Genomic DNA, 23,566 nt, shown 5'->3' with positions numbered 1-23,566 from the left:
AATATGAAAATGTGCAAAAATACATTTCATAGTGTCAATGAAATAGTCACTTAGAATCAATGAAACTTTTTTGCATATATCAGATAAAGGTTTTATCCTAGAATACAGATAAAATTGCTTCCTCTCTTAAATTATTTTTTTTTTACTAAATCATGGAGCTTTTTTGTTATTGAGAATATAGTCCCAGCTAAACATTATTTGTGTTTTGATATATATACATTTCTACTTCCAAATTTGCCCCAATAAATCTGTGTATATTTTAAAAGCTGAAGCTTTTCTTTGGATATATTTAATTAGTAATTATGATATAAGCTAGAGTTTTTGTAATTTTAGAGATATATCACTCTTTTTTAAATATTTTATTTATTTGAGAGAGATTGAGAGAGCATGAACAAGGGGAGGAACAGAGAAAGAGGGAGAAACAGACTCCCCACTTGGCAGGGAGAAAGATTTAAGGCTCTATCCCAGGACCCCCGGGATCATGACCTGAGCTGAGGCAAACCCTTAACTGACTGAGCTATCCAGGCACCCCAAATATCAACTTTAAAAAAAAAAAAACATACTCAAAACCAAAGCTATTAATGCGTTGATAAAAAGCTTTAAAAATACACAGCTTAGAAATATAAGGAGAAATATGTCTATACTCATCTCGGTATAAGAAATTTTTGTGCAATTTACTAAAGCTTTGTAGCAATAAATCCCAACTAAAGAAAATCTTTTTTAAACTAGGCTCTATGCCCAGTCATGAACCTAAGGTCAAGATCTGAGCTGAGACCAAGAGTCAGGCATTCAACTGACCGAGCCACCCAGGTAACCCAAAAGGAGAATTTTAATTTAAAATCTGGGCTGAGAGATTCGCCTTGAAACTGAGACATTGAGTCCTATCAAAGGACTATGTATGAAATTCAATAAGAATTTTACTTAGATTTACTTACAAGCCATTTTTACATGGCAGCCTGTAAAATGAAAAATGGCAATCTTTACAGAGTTTTAGCTATGTGTACAACTATCAAAATTATAAATAGTATTTAATATTAGTAAAAAGACTGAAAAATAAAGCTTTTTGGTTTCTCTTTGTTTCCTTTGTCCTTTGGTGCCCTCTTAGTTCCATCAATTTTCCTGTGTTTGGCTCACACCCATTCTCTTTCACATCCCCTTCATTCTTTCTTTCTTGTATCCCTCCTGTCTGATCTTCTCTCTTTTGTCTCCTTTAAATCCATCATTTCTTATATCTAGTTTAAAAGAATAACAGAGGCAAATTGGAAAGAATTTTTTATGGAGATTTTGTTCCTTTTCAGTGGAAAAGATTTCACCTTTCTTCTATATATTTGAACTTCACTATAGCATTAAAGCATCATACCTTTCACAGAAGTACGAGTAATGAATGGGCAGGGCAGTGAGTATATCAGTGATAAAAGGAGACAGAGAAGGGAAGAAAGGTAGTAATAGTTATCTTTAAGTATATTTTATGAAAATTTATTTATAAAAATGTGAATGGGACACCTGGGTGGCTCAGCGGTTGAATATCTGCCTTTGGTGTGATCCCCAAGTCTGAAGATGGAGTCTTACTTTGGGCTCCCTGTGAGGAGCCTGCTTCTCCCTCTGCCTATGTCTCTGCCTTTCTCTCTGTCTCTGTGTCTTTCATGAATAAATAAATAAAATCTTAAAAAAATAAGTGAAAACATTGTATGGTTCAATTATTTTTTTCAGAATCAGCATCTGTATGAACACCACACAGAACCAGAAATGAGATATGAATCAGCATTCAATATCCTCCCCTTCTCCCAGCCTCTCCTCTTTTCATTTCTCACTCTTCATTAGTTTTGCCTGTTTTTTTTTTTCACTTTACAATAATGGAATCATAAAGTATGTTTCCTTTTGTATTTGGTTTATTTTGTTTAATATATGTAAGTTCATCTATTTTGTTGCATGTAGCAGTCATCTATTCATTGCATTATAATATTCAGTTTTAAAATAAAACATACATTATAATCCACACACAGTTGCAGTAGCTTTGGATTGCATCTGGTTTGGGGCCAATATAAATGAACATATTTAAACACGTTTGTGTGTCTATCTCTCTCTCTCACATACACACACAATCATACACACACATGTTTTGTATACACCCATGAGTGAAATTGTTTGTTCAAAGGATAAGCATGTGTTGAACTTTGTTATGTATTGCAAAGAGTTTTCTATTATGGTACTGATTAAATTACCAACAATAATCCTGGATCTTCTGATGACTAAAGATTATGCTCCTTTCAGGTATTTGTCATTTTCATGTCATCTTTTGTGATGTTCCTATAAATATATTTTGCCAATTTTTATTTTGTTTTGTTTATTTATTGTTGATTTTCTGAGAACTTAATATTAGGTTGGAACTAGCAAATTATTTTATTTTAAATATGAATGGAAATCAATTTTATAGGTTCACTCTATTCTGGTAGAAATCTTTGGCAGATAGATGCAGTTGTAAATAGCTTCCACAAATCTGTGGCTTTTAGAAGTTATATATTTAGATATTTAATTAGTATGAATAATATAGTTTTCTGTTTATATGAATTTTCATTTTCTTTATTCAGTCTTTGGACACAGTTTTCTGTGATTTTTCCTAACTAGTTGAGAAGTGTGCTTATATTATTGAATTTTCAGCCTTCTTCTTATCCTAATACTGGAATCTAAGTCTAAAGATTCCTTTGTGAATAGTTTTCACTGCCTTCCACACTTTGAGATATGCCATATTTCATTTTTATGGAGTTGAAAACATTTTATGATTCTCATTTCTGAATCAGAAGATGCTATTATTCCAACTAAATAGAATATATATATATATATATATATATATATATATATTTTAGTTATGGAATTTATTCTTTTGGAACTAGTGGAGACTTTCTTCAGAGCCAACTTTCAACAATTTTGGTAAGATTTCCTTGAGATATTGTAAGGAATATTGTCATTGCATGAACAAAAGAAGAAGTTCAACAAGGAAATACCAATCACAGAAGAAAAAAAGAGAAAGAAAAAGAAAGAAAGAGAGCAAGAAAGAAAGAAGAAGGAGAAAAGAAAGAAGGAAGGAAGGAAGAAAGAAAAAAAAAGGAAAAGAAACAAAAATCCAGAAATCCTAGAGTTGAAAAATACAATAACTAAACTGACGAATTCAAGAGAGTTTCAAAAGTAGACTCAATCATGCGGAATAAAGAATCAGCAACCTGGAAAATGGGATGTTGGAAATGAGAGTGAAATAAGTGAGACAGAGAAAAACAAATACTATATGATCTCATTTATATGTGGAATTTAAAAAACAAAGAAACAAACAAAACTTCTCATAGAAAAAGAGACCAGATGGGATGTCTGGGTGGCTTAGTGGTTGAGCATCTACCTTTGGCTCAGGGTGTGATCCAGGAGTCCTGGGATCAAGTCCCACATCAGGCTCCCTGATGCATGGAGCCTCATTCTCCCTCTGCCTGTGTCTCTGCCTCTCTCTCTCTCTCTCTCTCTCTCTCTCTCTCTCCCTTTCTCTCTCCGTCTCTCATGAATAAATAAATAAATCTTAAAAAAAGAAAAGAGAAAGAAAAGAAAGAAAGAAAGAAAAAGAAAGAAAGAAAGAAAGAAAGAAAGAAAGAAAGAAAGAAAGAAAGAAAGAAAGAAGAAAGAAGGAAAAAGAGACTCCCAGATTTGCAGTTACCAGAGGTGGAGGGTTGGAGAAGAAGAGGAATTTGAGGAAGGTGGTGAAAAGTTACAAACCTCCAGGTATAAGATAAATAAGTACTAGGGATTGTAATGTGCAACATGGTGACTATAGCTAACATTGCTATATGATATATATATAGGAAAGTTGTTAAGAGTTCTCATCACAAGAAGAAAATCTTTTTATTGTATTTATATGAAAAGATGGGTATTAGCCAAACCTATTGTGGTAGTCATTTCATAATATATGTAATTGAAATCATCATGCTGTATGCCTTAAAATTCTACAGTGACGTATGTCCATTTTTCTCAATGAAACTCAGGAAGAAAAGATTTATAGTAATTTAAAAACAAAGTACATCTTGTATGATTTCATTTATCCGAAATCCTGTATAATTCAGATTAATCTATAAAAGCATTAGTAGAGGACTTCTGAGTGGCTCAGTGATTGAGCGTCTGCCTTTGACTGAGGTCCTGATCCCAGGTCCTGGGATCAAGTCCTGCATTAGGCTCCCTGTGGAGAGCCTACTTCTCCCTCTGTGTACGTCTCTGCCTCTCTCCCTCTATCATGAATAAATAAATAAAATCTTTTTTTAAAAAAAGAACATTAGTAGATTAGGGATTGATCACCTGGGGAAGATGAAGGGTTGGGGAAATGTGGGGAGAGGTGGAAAAGCTGGATTAAAAAGAATATAAGGAAACTTTTAAGGGTGACAAATATGTTCTTTATCATTTTGATGTTGGATTTACTGTCGTATATAGATATCAAAATGCCAAATCATAAAATTTAATTTACTGTATGCCAATTATAACTCAACGGAGTTGTAAAGATAAAATTGTAGAAGATATATATAGTCTCAACATGTGGGTTATTTAGTTATATTCCACTTTACTTCTTTACTTTAAAATGAGAACTAAAATTATGTAGATTTATTCCCTTTGTAATATGTGAGCACACAAGTGATTTCTACTTAACATAGGTCACAGAGTGTCTGACAAGTAAAATAAATAACAAACGAGTATTTGTGTCAGATTAACATTTATGTTAGCAGTTACTTGAAAGTTTAGCGTGTTTGTTTAGCTTTTAATTCTTGATTCAAACATATTTGCATAACATTTACTTAAAAACAACCTAAATGCTTGAAATTGCTTATTAATCATTGTAGTTAAGTAGTCTACCTGTATAATTTAGGTTTGTTATTCTGATACTACTGCATAAATTTGCATGGTTGCATAAAATGTCAGTTTTATAGTTGTTCATACACAATTGCTACTGAATTCCTATTGTGTGCATATCACTAATACACCTTTGAAGTTTTCTTTATTTGCACCAGAGATGTTGCTAAGGTCTAGGGCGTTTTGTAGCTCACTGTGAACCAAAACCCATCATAGACTGCTCTGCTCAGATTTCTCTTTTCCAAAGGAATATTCTCCTTGTAATGAATAGTGTGCATCAGAGGAGTCTACATGGCTTACATATGCATTTCTTTTTGCCTATATGAAAGCAATTTAGTAGTTTAAGCCTCAGTTGTTAAGGAGTAATGGCACATTGCCCAATAGCAGCACATATCCAAATGAGTGAAAATGGATATTCTGATGAGTAACAATACAGTGATTGATGTGAAATACTTTTCTATTTTAAAAGGTCACTAAACTTCAGAACAACATTAATCAGGTATTGGATTTGCAATTAGAGATACTATCACTTTTAAATCCATCAGACATATGTATGGACAGGCATAATCAATCACACACTGATTGTTTTGCACAAAAAAAGGCATTTTCATTCCCATCCCATTGAAGTCTGCCTGAAGAAATAGAAATATAATTTTTTAAAGCACAATGTAGAAATTTTGATACATAAACTGTCTGAACTATAGTAGTATGTGAGTCTGTTGGTGTTTATTTGAAAAAAGGTGTTGCTTATTATCATAATTATCAATTCAATTTCATATTTTTTCAGGGTTTTGAGGTCTATGTCAATAAAGTAGTATTTCCATTTTATTTAAATTGTGCATTTTTAGGAAGAGGCAAAACTACGTAGATAAATGAAAGGACCTAGAAAAAGCTAGAGATATTTAATAGTAAGATTTTCAAGTAATAATTTAGGATTCTTTTAATTATCAAGCTTTCAAACTTGACAAGTGCATTTTAACTGGCAATCTAAAATATATCCATTTTGCTATTAATTTCTCTTTTCACTTTGCTTGTCTGAGAACATTAATGTTTATTTACTTTACTTTTTTATGCATGACTATTTACATATTTACTATTTTAACACATGCTCTGGTTAGTAAAATACCATGAAACATGTTTTTTTTTTTTTTTAAGATTTTATTCATTTATTCATGAGACAGAGAGAGAGAGAGAGAGGCACAGACGCAGGCAGAGGGAGAAGCAGGCTCCATGCAGGGAGCCTGATGTAGGACTCAGTCCCGGGACTCCAGGATCATGCCCTGAGCCAAAGGCAGACACTCAACCGTGGAGCCACCCAGGGATCCCTATGAAACATGTTTGACTTAATATACTGAATGATTTAAATTAACAAAGTGATTCAACATGCTGCCTGAATTCATGAGCCGGACCAATAGGCTTCAGTGCTGTCAAAAGAGAGATTCAATTCTTATAATGTAATTATTTCAGTAGCAGCCTTTTAATCAGATAATTCCAAACTTGAAAAATGACAATTTAATGTTATTAACATTGTTTTTCAATCCACTGTTTTTCTGCCCCTTTAACCACATATGTATCTGTGTCATAAACTCTGATCCACGTTCTGTTTGTGGAAACCTGGTCATTTGCATATAGACGTGGTAAAAACATTGTGTGAGCAAGAACTAGGTGTCTACTTGCATCAAGTAGACTAAGTATATACATCTATCACTCCTCTACTTCAGGTTATTATTGAAAGTAGAAGAAATGTACTTTTATGAAAGAAACCATAACATTGGAGAATTAAACTGACCATGGATATTATAGGGATATCCAATTTATGAAGAAAATAAAAATTGTAATTCAGAATACATGAAATATAATCCTTTTCTGAGGAAAATCAAGACATGCTCCTGGCTCTGAGTCTGAACATCCAGGGTAGTGGGTGGGGCAGTCATTGACAGAAAAGAGTGAAAAGACTGTAATTGGAACCACAGAGTCCATACCCACGTGTTCCACCCTTCTCAAGCCTTCCCACTCCTTCCACCTTGCCATGAATTTTTCATCATTCCTATATAGGTCATATACGTGGTGCAGCAAAGGCATGTGGCTCATGGAGAAACCCAAGAATTCTATGTAAATTTACTCCTGGAGGTTTCTGGTGTGAATATATAATAATCTGAATGGAGACCTGAATCAGTTTTAAGGAAGTTCTCTACCACTTCAATCCATTTGACATGGTAAAAGGAAAAAAAAAGAAAGAAAAGAAAAGGCAAAGCAACTCTATTTCACACAAGTGATAAAAGGAAAAAAAGAAAAAACTACTGAGGATGAAAGATATTTTAAATTTAATCAACATAAATGCTTTCACGAATTCATGTTTGATTGACATCTTTTTTTTTGTCTTAACTGCTCTGTATTATTGAGATATGACTTAAAGATGTATACCAGACTCCTAGTACTTTTTAGGACATCCTTTTTTTCACTACTGTAGCCAAACATACTCTTTCCAACATGGTTGGCTGGGTGCATACTTAAATATACAACTTAAACCACATCTCTTCTTAGCTAAAAAATTCTCCAATATTTTATTATCTAACCTAAAGCAAAATCCAAATCCCTTACAAGGACCAGTAAGGTCATAATGGATCGTCCCCAATCCTCCTTTACCTCTGGCAAATTTTCCACTATCTTCACATTATCCTCATTGTTTTTTTTTTTTTTTTGTTTTTTTTTTTTTTTTTTTTTTTTTTTTTTTGTTTGTTTGTTTTTTTTTTTTGAGAAAGAGAATCTTAAGCATGTTCCATGACCAGGCCCAGCACAGAGCCTGAAGAGGGAGGGTCTGGATCTCACAACCCTGAGATCATGACCTTGGCTGAAATCAGGAGTCAAATGCTTAACACACTGAGCTACTCAGGCACCACTATCTTCATTCAATTGTAAACTCTGTTAATAAAGGGGATTTATTTTATTTGTAGTTTTATCCTTAATACCAAAATTAATGCCCAGACATATTAGGCACTCAGTAAATATTAATTTTAGTGAATTAAAAGATGTAGATATTGCATGAATTTCCTTAAAAATATATTTGATTGTAATTCTACAATTTCATAATTTTTTTGCATATTTGTTTAATGATTTAGTATTTATAACATGCTAACAGAAAATATGTGTTCATATATTTTTTATAGAGTTTGGGTAGAGAAGGCTTATCAAAGAATGAGGCAGATCTGATTGTCTTTTTTTTTCAAAATGGTAGATTTGACTACCTAAATAATGTAAACCAAAACCACAATCAAAAGTTGTTAGCCACAATACCAAAGTCATAGTCCAAGAAAAAATAGTCAATAACCCTCACTTCATTAATTATATTTAAATTTCTGCTCTGCAAAAGACACTGTCAAGAGAATGAGAGGACTAGCTACAAATTGGAAGAAAAATATTTGCAAAGTGACACATCTGCAAAAGACACATCTGACGAAGGGCTGTTATTTGAAATATACAAAGAACTCTTAAAACTCAATGATAAGAAAAGGAACAACTCAATAAAAAAAAAATAATAAATAAAAAATAAAAAAAAAAACACAGGCAAAAGACCTGGACATCTCACCAAAAAAGATACAGCATACAAGAAGATGCTCAACATCATGGGTCATTTGGGAATTATAAGTTAAAACAACAGTAAGATACAGTATATACCCATTAGAATGGCCCAAAACAAAAATGTCAAGTACCAGTGAGGATATGAAAAAAGAACTTTCATCCATTGCCGGTAGAAATGCAAAAATGGGGGGATCCTTTGGTGACTCAGCGGTTTAGTGTCTGCCTTTGGCTCAGGGCATGATCCTGGAGCCGCAGGATCGAGTCCCACATCGGGCTCCCTGCATGGAGCCTGCTTCTCCTTCCACCTGTGTCTCTGCCTCTCCCTCTCTCTATGTCTATCGTGAATAAATAAATAAAATCTTAAAAAAAAAGAAATGCAAAAATGGTACAGCCACTTTGGAAGACAGTTTAGCAGTTTCTTACTAACTAAACGTTCTCTTGCCATGTGATCCAGCAATCATAATCTTTGGTATTTACCCAACGAATTTAACATGTCCACAGAAAAACATCTATGTAAATCTTTATAGCAGCTTTTTTCATAATCGCCAAAATTTGGAAGCCAAAATGTCCTTCAGTAGGTGAGTTGGTAAATAAACTGTGGTATATCTGAATATTATTCAACATTAAAAATAAATGAGCTATCAAGTCGTGAAAAGAGATGGAGGTAACCTTGAATGATTATTACTGAGTGAAAGAAGCCATGCTGAAAGGACTACATATTCTATGATTCCAAGTACATCACACTCTGAAAAAAAGCAAAACTATGGAGAAAGTAAAAAGATCAATGGTTACAGGGGTTAGGAGAAGGGTGAGATAAATTGGCAAAGCATAGAGGATTCTTAAGGCACTTACAGTATACTGTATGACATTACAATGGTGGATGCATATCATTATACATTTGAACTATTCTGGTATGGGATTTTAATAGTGGGGAGACTTGTGTATATATGGAGGCAGATGGTATATGGAAACTCCCTGTACTTCCCTCATAATTTTGTTGTGAACCTAAAACTGTTCTAAAAAAACTCTAACACAAGTAGACTTGAAAAGAAAGATACAAAGCTTAATAATCTACACACACCCCAACATGTGAACATCTCCTAAAAAACAGAAAATCAATAAGAAAAAAATGAACTAATGTAAAAATGTGAAAAAAATGTGCCAAAGGAGAAAAATATTTTAGTTCAGAAATGCAAAACAAAAAATAATGTAATGTTGGCCATGTAAGGAATTTTAATGATTCACTACCTACTGTTGCCTCTTTTCCCAGTTCCTTGTATTTTTACAATAATACTGTGGGTCATCAGCAGCAAGTTTTCAGAAGGATGAAAGTGATTCCCTGTAATATGCATTTTTATTAAATCCAAGTTTGCCTTTTAGCCCGATTTCCTGCTGGCCTTTTAGTGCATCTTCTTCAGTCCTCATCAGTAAAGAAAGTAAATGTTGCTATTAGAGCAAGCTGTCAACCATTGGCCAGATGGCTCTACTGGGGATAGAATTGGTTGAAGAGTCTGGTAGAATAATTTCTTGAGGTTTAGAGATTTGTAGAGATTTGGCTCTGTGGTCAGCTTCAAGATGTGCCTGGTTAGACCAGCAATGGCACCATCCATGTTGGATATCTATCCATTTGATTATCAATGCCAATGGCTTGGGCTTTTTATTACTTCTGCAGTCTATTATGATTCAGAATAGGTAGTAAGGAGCTCTACATTGGAGATGTTCTTTACAAAAATTCTTAATCATTTGTGCATGTGTGATATTCAAAGTAGTACATACTTATTTTAAGAAAAGTAAAGAAATATATGACTGAGAACTTAAAAAAAGAAAGAAAAGAAACGTGAAATCAAAATAAATATTACCTTTCAGTCCTCTCAGGGATTAAGGAAAAGAGTGGTCTCATGCAATCTTGGAAGACATGTAACTTAGAACTACCTTTTTGTAGTATATTCTGACAACAGGTATCAAATTTTATTTGAGTCACTAGCTCCACTTGTTAAATTTATCTCAAGAATATATAAATCAAGTATGCTAAAGTATGTTATAAAGATGTTAACATAGGATTTCCCATACTGGAAAACCATGGAACCGATAATTTTGTGTTGATTAAATTAATAAAGAAGACTTACAAAATGGGGTTCTATGAAGCTATCAATAAAAGGTCAGTTATATCTATATATAAAGTTGATATTAGAAATATTTAATAGTTGGCACATCATGCGAGCCTATAGTAACATTATAAATAAATATTTAGCTGTCTGATGCTTTGTGGGTGACTTTCAGCCATGGGTTTAACCTTTGACATAAAAGATTACATAAGACAGATACATTGTTAAATGAAAGGAGATGATTTGGTTTCAGAACAAAATCAGTCTATTTGGTCATTTGAGAGCTTTAACATATCTTTATCTGTATTGCCAGTTTTGTAAGGCTTGATATTGCCTAAAATTCCTGCCAGCCTTACTCAAAAAAGAATATATTGGTAAAATTACCCCTGCATTTCCCTATGCTCATCACCAACCTCACCCTCTCTATTCTGCATCCCTTTTCCTCAATGATGTATCAGAGAGTATATCCTGTTTTCTTACAGTAAGATGTAAGAATTTGAGGAAACTTTAATTTCTTGGGACCCTGAACCTTTGCTTTTTAATAGAAGTTAAAACTTGAAGCCAAAAAGAAATGAAGATTTGTCCTTGAGAGCTAGCTTCCACGTGATGTGTATAGAAGCCTTTTCATAAAGTGATCAGGGCCTTGTTGACTCTGAAACATGAAATTCAACCGAAATTTATGGGTTTGGAGGTCAGAAAGGATAAATGGATAGGAAGAGCCACATAGATATTTTTAATTTTACTAGTTTATTTCTGGAAAAATATATATACATGTGAGATATATAATGTGCATTTTTACAAAAGTCAGCTATATTAATACATGATAAAACATTATGTGGATAATTTCTTCTTCTCTGGCCATTCAATTATATTTCTTTGATCAACTATATTTCTTTGATCAAATTAATTTAATCTTACTAGCTAAAAGTAGATCTCAGTTACAGACGTTAAATTGTACTTCCCCAAGAAAATAGGAAAGTAAGAAACACATAAGTGATGGACATATCCCTTCCCGTCTTCAGCTTGTGTCTATCACCACAGTCAATCTAGGTCCTGACTGCTATTGGAATAATCACCAGATGTCTTTTGGGTATAAGCCGTTAGAGTCCACGATAAGAATACTAAACATGTGACTTCAATAATAATCAGGTCAAAAGACACAAACTGCAGTGGTTTCAACGGTATTCTTCAATCAAAAATGAAGAAATCTGTTACACAATTTCCCCTGAAGGATCTAGATTAATCTGGGCATCTGTAGAACCCAGGAGGCCTGCAGAGATTCAGTGAAAGAACAGATTTGGTGGCTATATATCACTGAATTGAGAGTGTACTAATTAAATCTCCCATAAAAGAAAACTATTAGGCTTTTGTAGAGTGCTATCATTTATAAGAAGTTGTCATTTGGGTGTAATAAAAAAGTACATCAATAATTTATTATCTACAAATTTTAGGCACATATATTTTGAATTAAATTTAACTTACAATTTTCAAACACAAAACTAAATTTAACTGCGTTTGAAATGCCATTTCAATATCAACCAGATATTTTATTAAAAATAAGAATATTTATACATCACACCCAAGAATTCAGCTACTCACTAAGATTCTACAATTGTCTGCATAAAGGAAATATATGCAAAATACTTGAGGTAATTTATCTGAAAAATTAGGACACAGGCAGTTTCAGTCCTTGTTCTATGAAAATACTAGGGTATGCATATCTATCTAAATTGATATATGCTGATTAGCCATAAGGTAGTAAATGAATAACTGCCATAAGAGTCTTCTTCGTTTGCCTACATTGGCATTATTTCCAACATGGTGTCACACCGAAATACTGACCATAGAAAATAGCCTAAGGACAAAGTATGTAGCTCCTCATTTAAGATCAGCTTGTTTTCTTGGGACATCAGTTCTGCCTATACTGAAAAGATGGTGGGAATGCAACCACCTAAAAATCAGGTATACCTAATTTCAACTTAGATACTATTTTTTTTCACATTGGTGTCATTTGAAAGACTGATGGTTACTGTCTTCCTTCTTAGCCATAGAAGCTGGTAACTTGAAGGAAAAGAACCCTTCTAAAATACCTGAAGGAAATCTTATTTCTTTGTTTTGAATCTGTGGCATTTTGGGCTGCCTCTGAGAAGAAAAAAAAATGTTATGTCTCTGTTCATAGCATATCTACTCTCTGAGTAGAACACGGCACAGCAGTGATTTTTCTAACTTTGATAACACTCTTTATCCTATGCAGAGAATTTCGATTTTCTGTATCATCATTCAGAATATGTTACAGTTTTGTGTATACTGAGTATATACACATAAAGTGTATGAGAGACTGCTGTTATTTTTTAAAAGGGAAAGCAAATAGGAAATCCTGAATGGGATGCATTCTATTCTATTATTTTATTTTTTTACATCTATTTTAAATTGGAACATCATCTTCCTTATCAATTGCTATGTACTAAGTATCCACATTGTATGTTTTGTCCATACCTGGCTAAAGGAACTAAGCAGAAATTCTACTCGTTTCCATCAGTTGATAATGTAAACTAAATAAAAGGGATATTGAAAAGTATATAAAACTATATATCCAGAACAAATTGTGCAAAACCTAAGAGATAATTGGCTTCATAGTTTGATATTTTGTATCCCTTATGCAAAATAAACAAGAAAAAACAAAGGCCAATGCAAAGTTTCATTATTACCTTTTCTAGACATATTTTGCACCTGTGTTGAAAGTTTGAATTGTCTCAATGGGCATGAGTTCCATACTGCTTTGATATTTTAAACTTTCTTTTCTTTCATGCACACAAAAATACTATCATTCTCTATTACTTTGTACTACACATTTTAAAGTCTATATTTTACAAGGAGTGCATTGTGTGATACCAAATTTGACAAATTACTCCATCTTGTAGGCATGTTAAAATAACGTTATACTTTATGTGTAATTTGTCAAAAAAAATTCAATTACCTGGGAGAACAAAGATGTCATTATGACTGCAACAAGTTGTGTATGTTCTTCAAAGAAATCAGAAACAAGGGACCTTTCTTTCTTAATCCCTATGTTTTTATACAGTTTCTAAATAGTTCTTGAATTTAATTTGCAAACTCCTAAAGCCGAAAGAGAGAACTCTCTTGGTGTTATAGAATTTTGAACTTATTTCTGGGCAAGAAGAGAGTTTTCTTGTGTGAATTCAAATTTGCTGTCTACATCTTTTCTACGTTTCATGGCTTTGAGACAGAGTTATGATCAGTTTAATGCCATTCATATAATTATTTGAAACATTTTGACAATGTCATGAACTTAAATTTTAAGTTTTACAACTAGTATCATTATCCCTTAAATTTACATGCCACTGTTTAGGAATCCCCATTCCTGGTTTTCATATTTGTGTTGAAAGGGTATAGAACTAAGAAAGCATCAAGGTACTGCTATAAAAAGTACCTTCTATTTTTCAGTAGAGAATTATATTTAGGAAAATATTTAACAATGTAACAATACTAATTCTTTTGGTCCATCTTTAAGTTTTTCTATTGAAAAAAAAAGTTTATTCTGACTTTTTCTCCTATGTCAATCTGTTCTAAACCAAAGCTCTGCAGGAGAAGAGATAATAATCCAGAAAAAGGTGAAATACAAAGTATTAGAATAGGATAACTGATTTGATTGTTGTATTCATTAGGACAAGTGCATTTTGACTACGTGGCCTTCTTGCTCTGGATAATAGTCATCCATCATCAAGCCAGTCAGTTCTGCATCTTCTTAGTCTTCAGTTCCCAACATGGAATTTCTTAAAGGAGAAGCAGCTAAGTTAGAAATAAAGGCTGAGCCTTCACAACTTCCACCACCATTTGTTGATTATATGAACAATTAATTTGTTTCTTCTACCTCTGGAATACAACTGGATATGACATCCATTTCCACATTTCCTAATCAAGAATTGGCATCTTTGGAAGTAACATACTTTCAGCTGTTTTGCAGAAACTAACCTATTCAGAGGCTTCCTCTGTTCCTCTGCTAAGTGAATTCTATTTATGCCTTCAGACCTGCACTTTATCTGAATCATATTTCAAATATGATGAACATCTTCCTGGCACTTTCATATGATTTGGCAACAGGAATAAAATGATTATGTTTATGTAGAAAGAGGAAGAAAGATAAAAGCAAAGAAATAGTAGTGCTCAACATGAACAGAAGAAACCTTTCTATATAGCTCCTTTACTATCAATAAAAAAAAGTTGTCAGTTGTGAACACAAATAGATAATATCTTGGAACCTTTCTATTTCTCCTTCTGGTAGCAAACCATGACTTAATTATTGAGAAATATTACTATAATTATTGCATTTCTACTTGTCTTTTCTCTCTCATAACTCCGACTTGTGATGTAGTGTGGTTATTATTCTGGGGATCAAATAAATTGAAAATACACAAAGAAATAAGATAATTTTAAGTTGATTTTTGCCTTTCACACAAATTTTCTGTGAGAATAGGCGCCAATAATATTTCCGTAAGTATATGTTTTGTATAAAATGCTATATTGTATATATAATTTATGTCTGAGGGAAAGCACACTTATGTATTTTTTCAGGTAAGATATATTCTAGGTCTTCTGAGAAGTCCTTCCAAAATTTATGTTTTACTTTACTAAATCTACATTAGTTGTGTGGTTTTTTTTTCAGTTAAATATCAATGCAAAATTGTAACACAGTGGATAATTTACCCCTCCCTTACCTTCTTCTACTCACATACAGCTAAATACAATCAAAGGACTAAAGAGATAATCTGGTATTTGAAAATGGGCAGAAAATATAGTAGAGAATGCTTGAATTTATGAGTCATGACAGTTGTGATATAAATCATTTGATATATTTTGTAAGATCTAACTATATTCTGAGAAAGTCTTCCAAGGCTTTACCCTGACAATATTTTTGAAAGAAAAATAAGTCACACACATAGACAAATTTACATGAGACATACTTAAAATAATATGGGTAATAAGCTAAGCCAAATATTTTAAAATATTGATTCATATACATGCCTTCTGCTGTAGCACTCACTGTCTTTATTTTCAGATTATGTTCCTAATTTTATTAACAAAATTAAATTGGTATTGGTATGATTAACTCTCAGCTAGAAGGAGATTCAACTGTTATTTTCCTAATGAATTTGTAATGTTCTCTCAGAGCATGACCATAACGGAATATATTTACTGTGATGATTAACTTTATATGCCAACATGACTGGACCATGAGATACCTAGATACGAGGTCACATATTCTTCAGGGTGTTGTACCATTGGATCTCCTGGGTCTTTTGCTTGCTGACTACAGGGACAGTAGACTTTGGGACTTGTCAGCCTCCATAACGTTAACCAACTCCTATATATGTTTTAAAATACATTACTTGGGCAGCCCAGGTGGCTCAGCGGTTTAGCGCCACCTTCAGTCCAGGGCCTGATCCTGGAGACCCGGGATCGAATCCCACATCAGGCTCCCTGCATGGAGCCTGCTTCTCCCTCTGCCTGTGTCTCTGCCTCTCTCTCTCTCTCTCTCTCTCTCTCTCTCTCTGTCTCTCATGAATAAATAAAATCTTAAAAAAAATAAAATACATTACTAAAGAGTATAAATATGGGAAAATAGCAGCCATGGAGGATATGTTCTAAAAGTGAAGTATTCCAAAAGATGTAAATTTCTAACAGGGGCAGGAATAAAAAGGTTTTACTATACGTGGCTTTATATGATACTCGTTTTTAAGGGACACATATCAAATGTAAACAGAAAACATACTTTACCTACAAACGATTTGAAATATTTAAATCAATCAATGAATATACGTCAGTCTCCTTCTATTTGTAATACTGTGCCAAAGGCTGCAGAGGATACCATCACATTCTGTACCATCATACAATTTTAAAGTACATTGGCAAACATAATGCTAGTAAATGTCAAGGCATCTCTTCAATTCCAAAAACATTGCTGTGCCATATGAAGATAGAGAGAGGAAATTTTTTTCTAATTTATTCAAGACAATTATTTGATGACATATTGTAGCATGATGACAACTTGAGAGAAAAAAGCCACAGGTTTTAAAAATGAGTATATCAGCCGGAAGTTTGGTGGGACTGGACAAGAAAGTAATTTAACGTAGGCTTATTCATTGAAATTGATGTAAGAAGGATATGAAATAGATGGTGCTTTTTGCTATTTTTTTTTTATTCCCGACTCACTGCCCCTGCGACTGCAGGGCATGTCCTTCAGCAGTGGCAGGATCCCTTGATAGCCTCAAAAGTTCACCATTGTATGTCTGTCTCTCAAAAGTCAATTATGATAGGCTTAGCCCTCTCATCAAGTAATTGATTAAGACAGAGACATCCATTCCATTTCTGGCCATTGAAATATGAGAGAAAGCCTCTTTTGGATGCTTCCTAGAAGTTTTATTTCACTCTTATTTCACATAACCCAGCGATGATCCTTTTCTTTTTTCTTTTTCCTACTTTTTGCCTTCCTATAAGGAAGGAGCCCTGAGAATATCATGAAACAGAGGGAAAAGGCAGAAGGCGGGAGACAAGCTCAGTGGAACTAGGATGTTGCCAAGTAGCCGAATCAACCAATCTCTGAATTGCCCTGCCTTTGGACTCCCTATTATATGTAATAATACATCTTCTTATTATTTTATCCAATTGGTCTGCTTTCTCCTATGGAAGAAAAATACCATAGTTGAATTGTTAAATAATGGCCCCATGGTGATTTTCAGTGTGTGAATTATTTCTTGATCATTGTGCTGCCTTCAAGAAAACAGTAAGAGAGGGAAGAAAGGCTTCACTATATCTACAGTAGAAAAACAACCTGACAGCTTATGGGCTAACTCCTACACAAAACTTCAGCCAGTATTATCCATAGGAAATTTCACATAAAAAGCTGAATTTTTCTCTTCTTTTAAAATATGATTCAATTTCACTGAGCAACTTCCTACATGGCAACTTGGAGGAAACAGTTAACACCGGGTTTCTAAATTCCTTCCTTCCTCCTAGTACCTAACCAGAAAGATTGCCTGGTTCTGTGCTTGCATTGCCTCCTGAATCTATGTTTTTGTTTTGTTTTGTATTTTGTTTTTATTTTTCCTGGATATATATATATATATATATATATATATATATATATATATATTGCATAGGTTTACCTATGCAATTAGAATCTGGAGATTAAAAATTCAGAACCAACAGTGCAGCATTTGTGGAAGAAGAGAACAAAATGAAACCTCACCCAGTTGATTGTGTCCGACCCTTGATTGTGGCTCAGGGCATGAATTCAGGCTCTTGAGATCAAGCACTGAGTCAATTGAGATTTGTCTGGCCTGGGGCCTCACCTTCCTTCCAGCTTCATCCTCTAGGAGCCCATTTGGGGTTCAGCTCTGTACGTAGGAAAACCGCCTGCACAGCAGTCTCCCACCGTTTGACCGCCAAACAGAACTCTTTTTAAACATGCTAAAGAGCTTTTAAGTTCTTATGAGGGTTTTCATAGAACTTGATGATTACTATACATGAAGCCATGATTTGGATTTATGGGATGCAGCTGGGTTCACAGTGAAATTATCAAGTTATTGATACAAGTAAGTCACATAAGTCCTTTAGCTACATGACAATCAAGATATAAAAACCAAAAAGAACCCCAAACTAAGTGGCTGCCTTGTGTTCAGCTGTTCTGCATGCAGTTGGCATTTGTCACTTTGAAATAGAACTACATCTCAGAGTGCCAAAAGAGACTTTTGGACATCTAAAACTTCTAAAGAATGATGATGAGCTTGTGGCTATTTCCTGGTTGTTTTCATTCTTTACTAATCATTAGCAAATGTCAGTGTTGGGGAAAACCTGTGACTTACGGGATCTGTTTTGACAACTCAATGATTTCTGGTGATGCATTAACAATTGGTCAAAAATAACAGACTGAATGTACCTTTTCAGTGCAGCCAGAACTCATGTACTTGGCATTGCACATTTAATTCTAAACAGAAGTCCCTTTTGCTGTTTGTGAAATATTGCTGCACACTGGGCGCCTGGGTGGCTCACCCAGTTGATTGTGTCCCATCCTTGATTTTGGCTCAGGGCATGATTTCAGGGTCTTGAGATCAAGCACTGAGTCAATTGAGATTTTCCCTCTCCCTCTCCCTCTGCTGCTCCCCACCGCGTGCTCTCTCTCTCTCTCTCTCTTCTAAAATAAAGAAATCTTTAAAAAATATAAAATAAAATAACTTAGGGACAGTTGCAAACTTAGAGGACAGTTGTATGGGAAAGTATTGTAATTCTTGATATCCACGAAAACATTGATGTGACTAACAAACTTTTGGTAATATTACCATCATATTCATAACACTATGAAATAACTTATTCCAGTATTTTGAGGAAAATCTTAAGATATTCAATAAACACTGTCAACCTATCTAAGTGTTAATAAAAACAGTGTTCTTGCAATGGGCAGTACGAACACTAGACAAGTTCCAACCATAACAAAAACAAAACTACAACAGTAATGGCAACCAACATGATAACAAGATCATATCAGCAATGCTGTACAAATACATAAAATTTAGGTTAATTTCATGATGTACAATGATATTAGTATTCTTTTATTGTTTTACTCACATCATATAATCAGTGCAAGAATTGATTAACCATAAAAAACAAAACTGAAAAATATTGTTTATAGCAAATTCATGTTGGTTTCTAAAAAATCAGATATATAAGAATAAGCCTAAAAAAATTTGAAGAATTACAAGTTATGCAGAGGGTAAAAGGAAAAAAAAAAGATATATTGACATAAATACTGAGATATGTTCCTAAATGAAGAATCATATTTGTCAAGCTGATAATTTGTCATCTGAATAAAAAATTAATTGCATTTAAGCTTCAAATGCCTCTTCAGAATTTACATTCATGGAACTTAATCAAGAACACTTGCAAAATTTAAATAAAATATTGTTCATCATGGCACTGTCATCATCATCATTGTATTTTTTTAACCTAGAGGCTATCTTCATTGTATTAATCTACCAAGGCTGCCATAACAGAATACCATTGACTGGATGGATTAAACAAAAAACTTTTTCCTTATACTTGTGGAGACTGGAAGTCTATGATCAAGATCTTGGAAGGATTGTTTTCTGGTAAGGTCATCTCCTTGAGTGGCTACCAATGTCTTCGTACTGTGCCCTCACAGGCTCTTTCCTCAGTGTATATACTCTCCTGGTATCTCTTCCTCTTCTTATAAGGACACTAGTCCCTTTGGATTCAGGTTCTACCCTTATACCTCCTTGAAAGACCTTCTCCAAACACAGTCAGATTGGGGCTTAGGGCTTCAACCTATGAATGTTGGTGGTGGTGGTGGGGAGGGTAACAAGTCAGAGCATAATAATCATCATCGTCATTTAAAAAAAAAGTATTGTGGCCTTGTGAGTCTCTTTTTTCTTATAAAAAAGAATATAATCATGATAAAATATCAAATGAAAGATGTAAAAAGAACAAGTTCCATGTAATCTCATTCCTCAAAGTCAGCAGGACCTATCTGATATTTACTCTGACATATCTTTCTCTTTAAACTAATGGCACCATAATTTTATTTATGTTGGAATCACACTGAATGTTCCATTTTTTTTTTACCAGAATTATCTTTGCTAGACAGCAGATATTGGTATATAGATATAAATGGTACAGATATATAAATATACAGATATAGATGTTACTGGTTGGGTTATCTTGAATACTCAGGTACAGATGCACATGCGGGATGTTTATAAGTTTAGACTCCTTCAGTCAATACCTACAGAATGTAAGAGGAAAGGGCAGGATGAAGAAAGGGAGAAGCTGAGTTGTGATGCCCTTTATTTTTTAATTTTTTTTAGTTTTCTTTTTTTTTTAATTTTTATTTATTTTATGATAGTCACACAGAGAGAGAGAGAGAGAGAGAGAGAGAGAGAGGCAGAGACACAGGCAGAGGGAGAAGCAGGCCCCATGCACCGGGAGCCCGACGTGGGATTCGATCCGGGGTCTCCAGAATCGCGCCCCGGGCCAAAGGCAGGCGCCAAACCGCTGCGCCACCCAGGGATCCCTGTGATGCCCTTTAAATGAAATTCTTACCTAAACCCATAGAAACATTTGGAGATTGAATGGTGCTTCTGATTAGTCCTGAGCTGGAGTTAGCAAGACTTTTACCCCCTACATTTATCAGTTATTGAATGTGGGTTGCCCCTTGAAAGGAGAGGTATGACTTTGGTTGAAATAATTTTCTTCAGTCCAATAAATCTCTGTAAAGGTTAAAGTCACTCATTCTTAGGGGGAATCTCGGAGGTAAATTACAGTTTACACCAGTTTACACCTCTTGTCACATTTACCTTCATATTAGTCTAAACAGTAGTAGCTCCAAGACATAAAGGGCAACCATCCAAGAGCTAAGACATTCACATGTTTATAGAACCTTAAAAATTTAAAAAAAGTGATCCATTTGATAACAAGGGACTTTTATTTAGATGTTAAAAAAAGTTGCAGTCACAGAAATATAATATACTTTATGCTTGGTAAAAACATTGTTTTAAAGTCTAATATTTAGAATTTCACACTAATATCTGAAAATTTATAATAATTTTCATTAAATGGTTTCATGGAAGGAGACAACTACCAAATATCAAAATAGTATAGAAAAGGATAGTGAAGGGGCAGCCCTGGTGGCTCAGTGGTTTAGCGCAGCCTTCTGCCCAGGGTGTGATCCTGGAGACCCGGGATCGAGTCCCACGTCGGGCTCCCTGCATGGAGCCTGCTTCTCCCTCTGCCTCTCTCTCTCTCTCTCTCTCTGTGTATCTCTCATGAATAAATAAATAAAATCTTTAAAAAAAGAAAAGGATAGTGAAGAATGCAAATCCATTCATCAGCAACAACTGAGCATCTGTTATGAATATGACAGTCTCCTAGTTCCTGAGGACACAATAGTGAAAAAAAAAAAAAAACACTTCCATCAGCAACACAGATGGAATAATTTCAGAAAAAAAAAAAAAGGTGACTATACTTTTGCCACTTATGGTCATAAACTGACTTAGCAGCTCCAAGCTACCAAAATCAAATGGTAAAGAAAAAAATAAGACTGATGAAGAGACATTAATCGAAACTTCTGACAGTAAGCGTCATATGTTGGTGAGGGGCAACCTGTAGAAATCCAGTCAAACAAACATAAATAAATAAATAAATAAATAAATAAATAAATAAATAAATAAGAAAGCAAGAAAGTAAAGAGAAAATAACTTTAGTAGAACACTAGAGGCCATATAAAGCAGAGATAAATAAATTCCACAGAATGAGTTAACCCAAGTAACTAAACAAATAAAGTGTTAGATAGAAGCTAGACAAGACCAATAGAAGGAACACCCCAAGGCAGAGCCCCAGGTCCTTGAAGGGGAATAACAGAGACATTTGCTGGAGGCAAGGATGGGTGATAAATGGGTTACACATTAGAAGCCTGAGGTTCCACATCCTAACCCTGTGGTTTCCAAGACCTTGACGCTGACAGATCAAGAGCCACTGGTGCGGAACAGGCTATTTCCCCCAGGGCAATCCCTAGACTCATGGTAATTCATCTGCATTGCAGGTGCAGCACCCTTCCCAGCCCTCCAACCCCCAAACCTATAGAGAAAGGCTGCCATGACGGTTATACTACCAACCTTGTAGGGACAAGAAAAACTGGTAGAGAAAAACTCCCTCTCCCAATCTGTGGGAGGAGTTCCCCAAATAATTGGAAGCAGCCTCCATTAAAGACCCCCCGCAGCTCCTCCCAGCCAAGAGAGATGCAAAAAATATCCTATTCTAAAACAAAGGACTAGTTACCTTGGGAAACTTGCCCTGCTCTTCCACTTCAAGAATGTACTTTCACTTTAATAAATGGCTTCATACTTCCTGTCTTTATTTCAATGTCTATCTTCACCTAAATCTTTTCTTGGGGAATCCAAGGACCAAGGTCTCCATTCATGGAAAGCAGCCCAGAGGTCACAAAAGGAACAGGTAAAATCATTATACACAGTTATTATAATTATTATCAAAGTACCCAATTTTTAATTAAAGTTACAAGAGTATGAGATGTATATAGGCGCAGAAAAGTGTGATCCTTACACAGGATAAAAGCAGGCATTAGGAACTATCTTTGAAGGGGCCCAGATGGTAAACTTAGCAGACAGACTGTAAAGCAGGTTCTATAAATATGTTCAAAGAACTGGAAGAGATTATCCCTAACACATTAAAGGAAGGTATTATGACAATGTCTCATTAAATTTAAAAAAAATCTATAAAGAAATAGAAATTTTTAAAATAATCAAATAGATATTCTGGAGTTGAAAAGTACAATTCCTGAAATGGAAATTTCACAACAGTACAGCTGAAAGAGAAGACAGAAACTACGTAAAGATACAATGACCAAACACTTTCCCAAACAGTTAAAAAAACATTAATCTATGCATCTATGAAGCATCACAAGTCTAAGTAGGATAGATGCAGAGAGATCCATACTCAGACACATCATGGTCAATATATTAAAACCAAACACAAAATCTTTAAAGAAGCAAGAGAAAAATGACTTTTGTACAAAAGAAAGCACAATAAAAACAGCAGTGGACTTATCATCCGAAAACATCAGAGCCATGAAGCAGCGGAACAGCATATTCAAAGTGTTGAGAGTAAAAAGCAAAACAAAACAAACAACAAAAAAACCCTATCAATCAATAGTCTTATAACCAATAAACGTGCCTTTCAAAAGAAGATAAGATACATTTACATATTTTTTAAAAAGCCTGAGAGAATGTGTTACAGATAGGATAAACTTATAAAACCTATTAAAGGATGTTATATGAAAGCTCTATGTCTAAGTTTATTTTTTTTTTACATGAGGATGACCAAGTGTTATAGCACCATTTGTTGTAAAGCCTATACTTTCCCCCATTCAATTGCCTTTGCATGTTTAAAAGATCAGATGACAG

Source organism: Nyctereutes procyonoides, unplaced genomic scaffold (genome assembly GCF_905146905.1).
Source record: "Nyctereutes procyonoides isolate TBG_1078 unplaced genomic scaffold, NYPRO_anot_genome, whole genome shotgun sequence".
In the NCBI taxonomy this organism is placed as follows: Eukaryota; Metazoa; Chordata; class Mammalia; order Carnivora; family Canidae; genus Nyctereutes; species Nyctereutes procyonoides.
The sequence above is the reverse complement of the archived record's forward strand: the minus strand, read 5'-3'. Positions refer to the sequence as shown.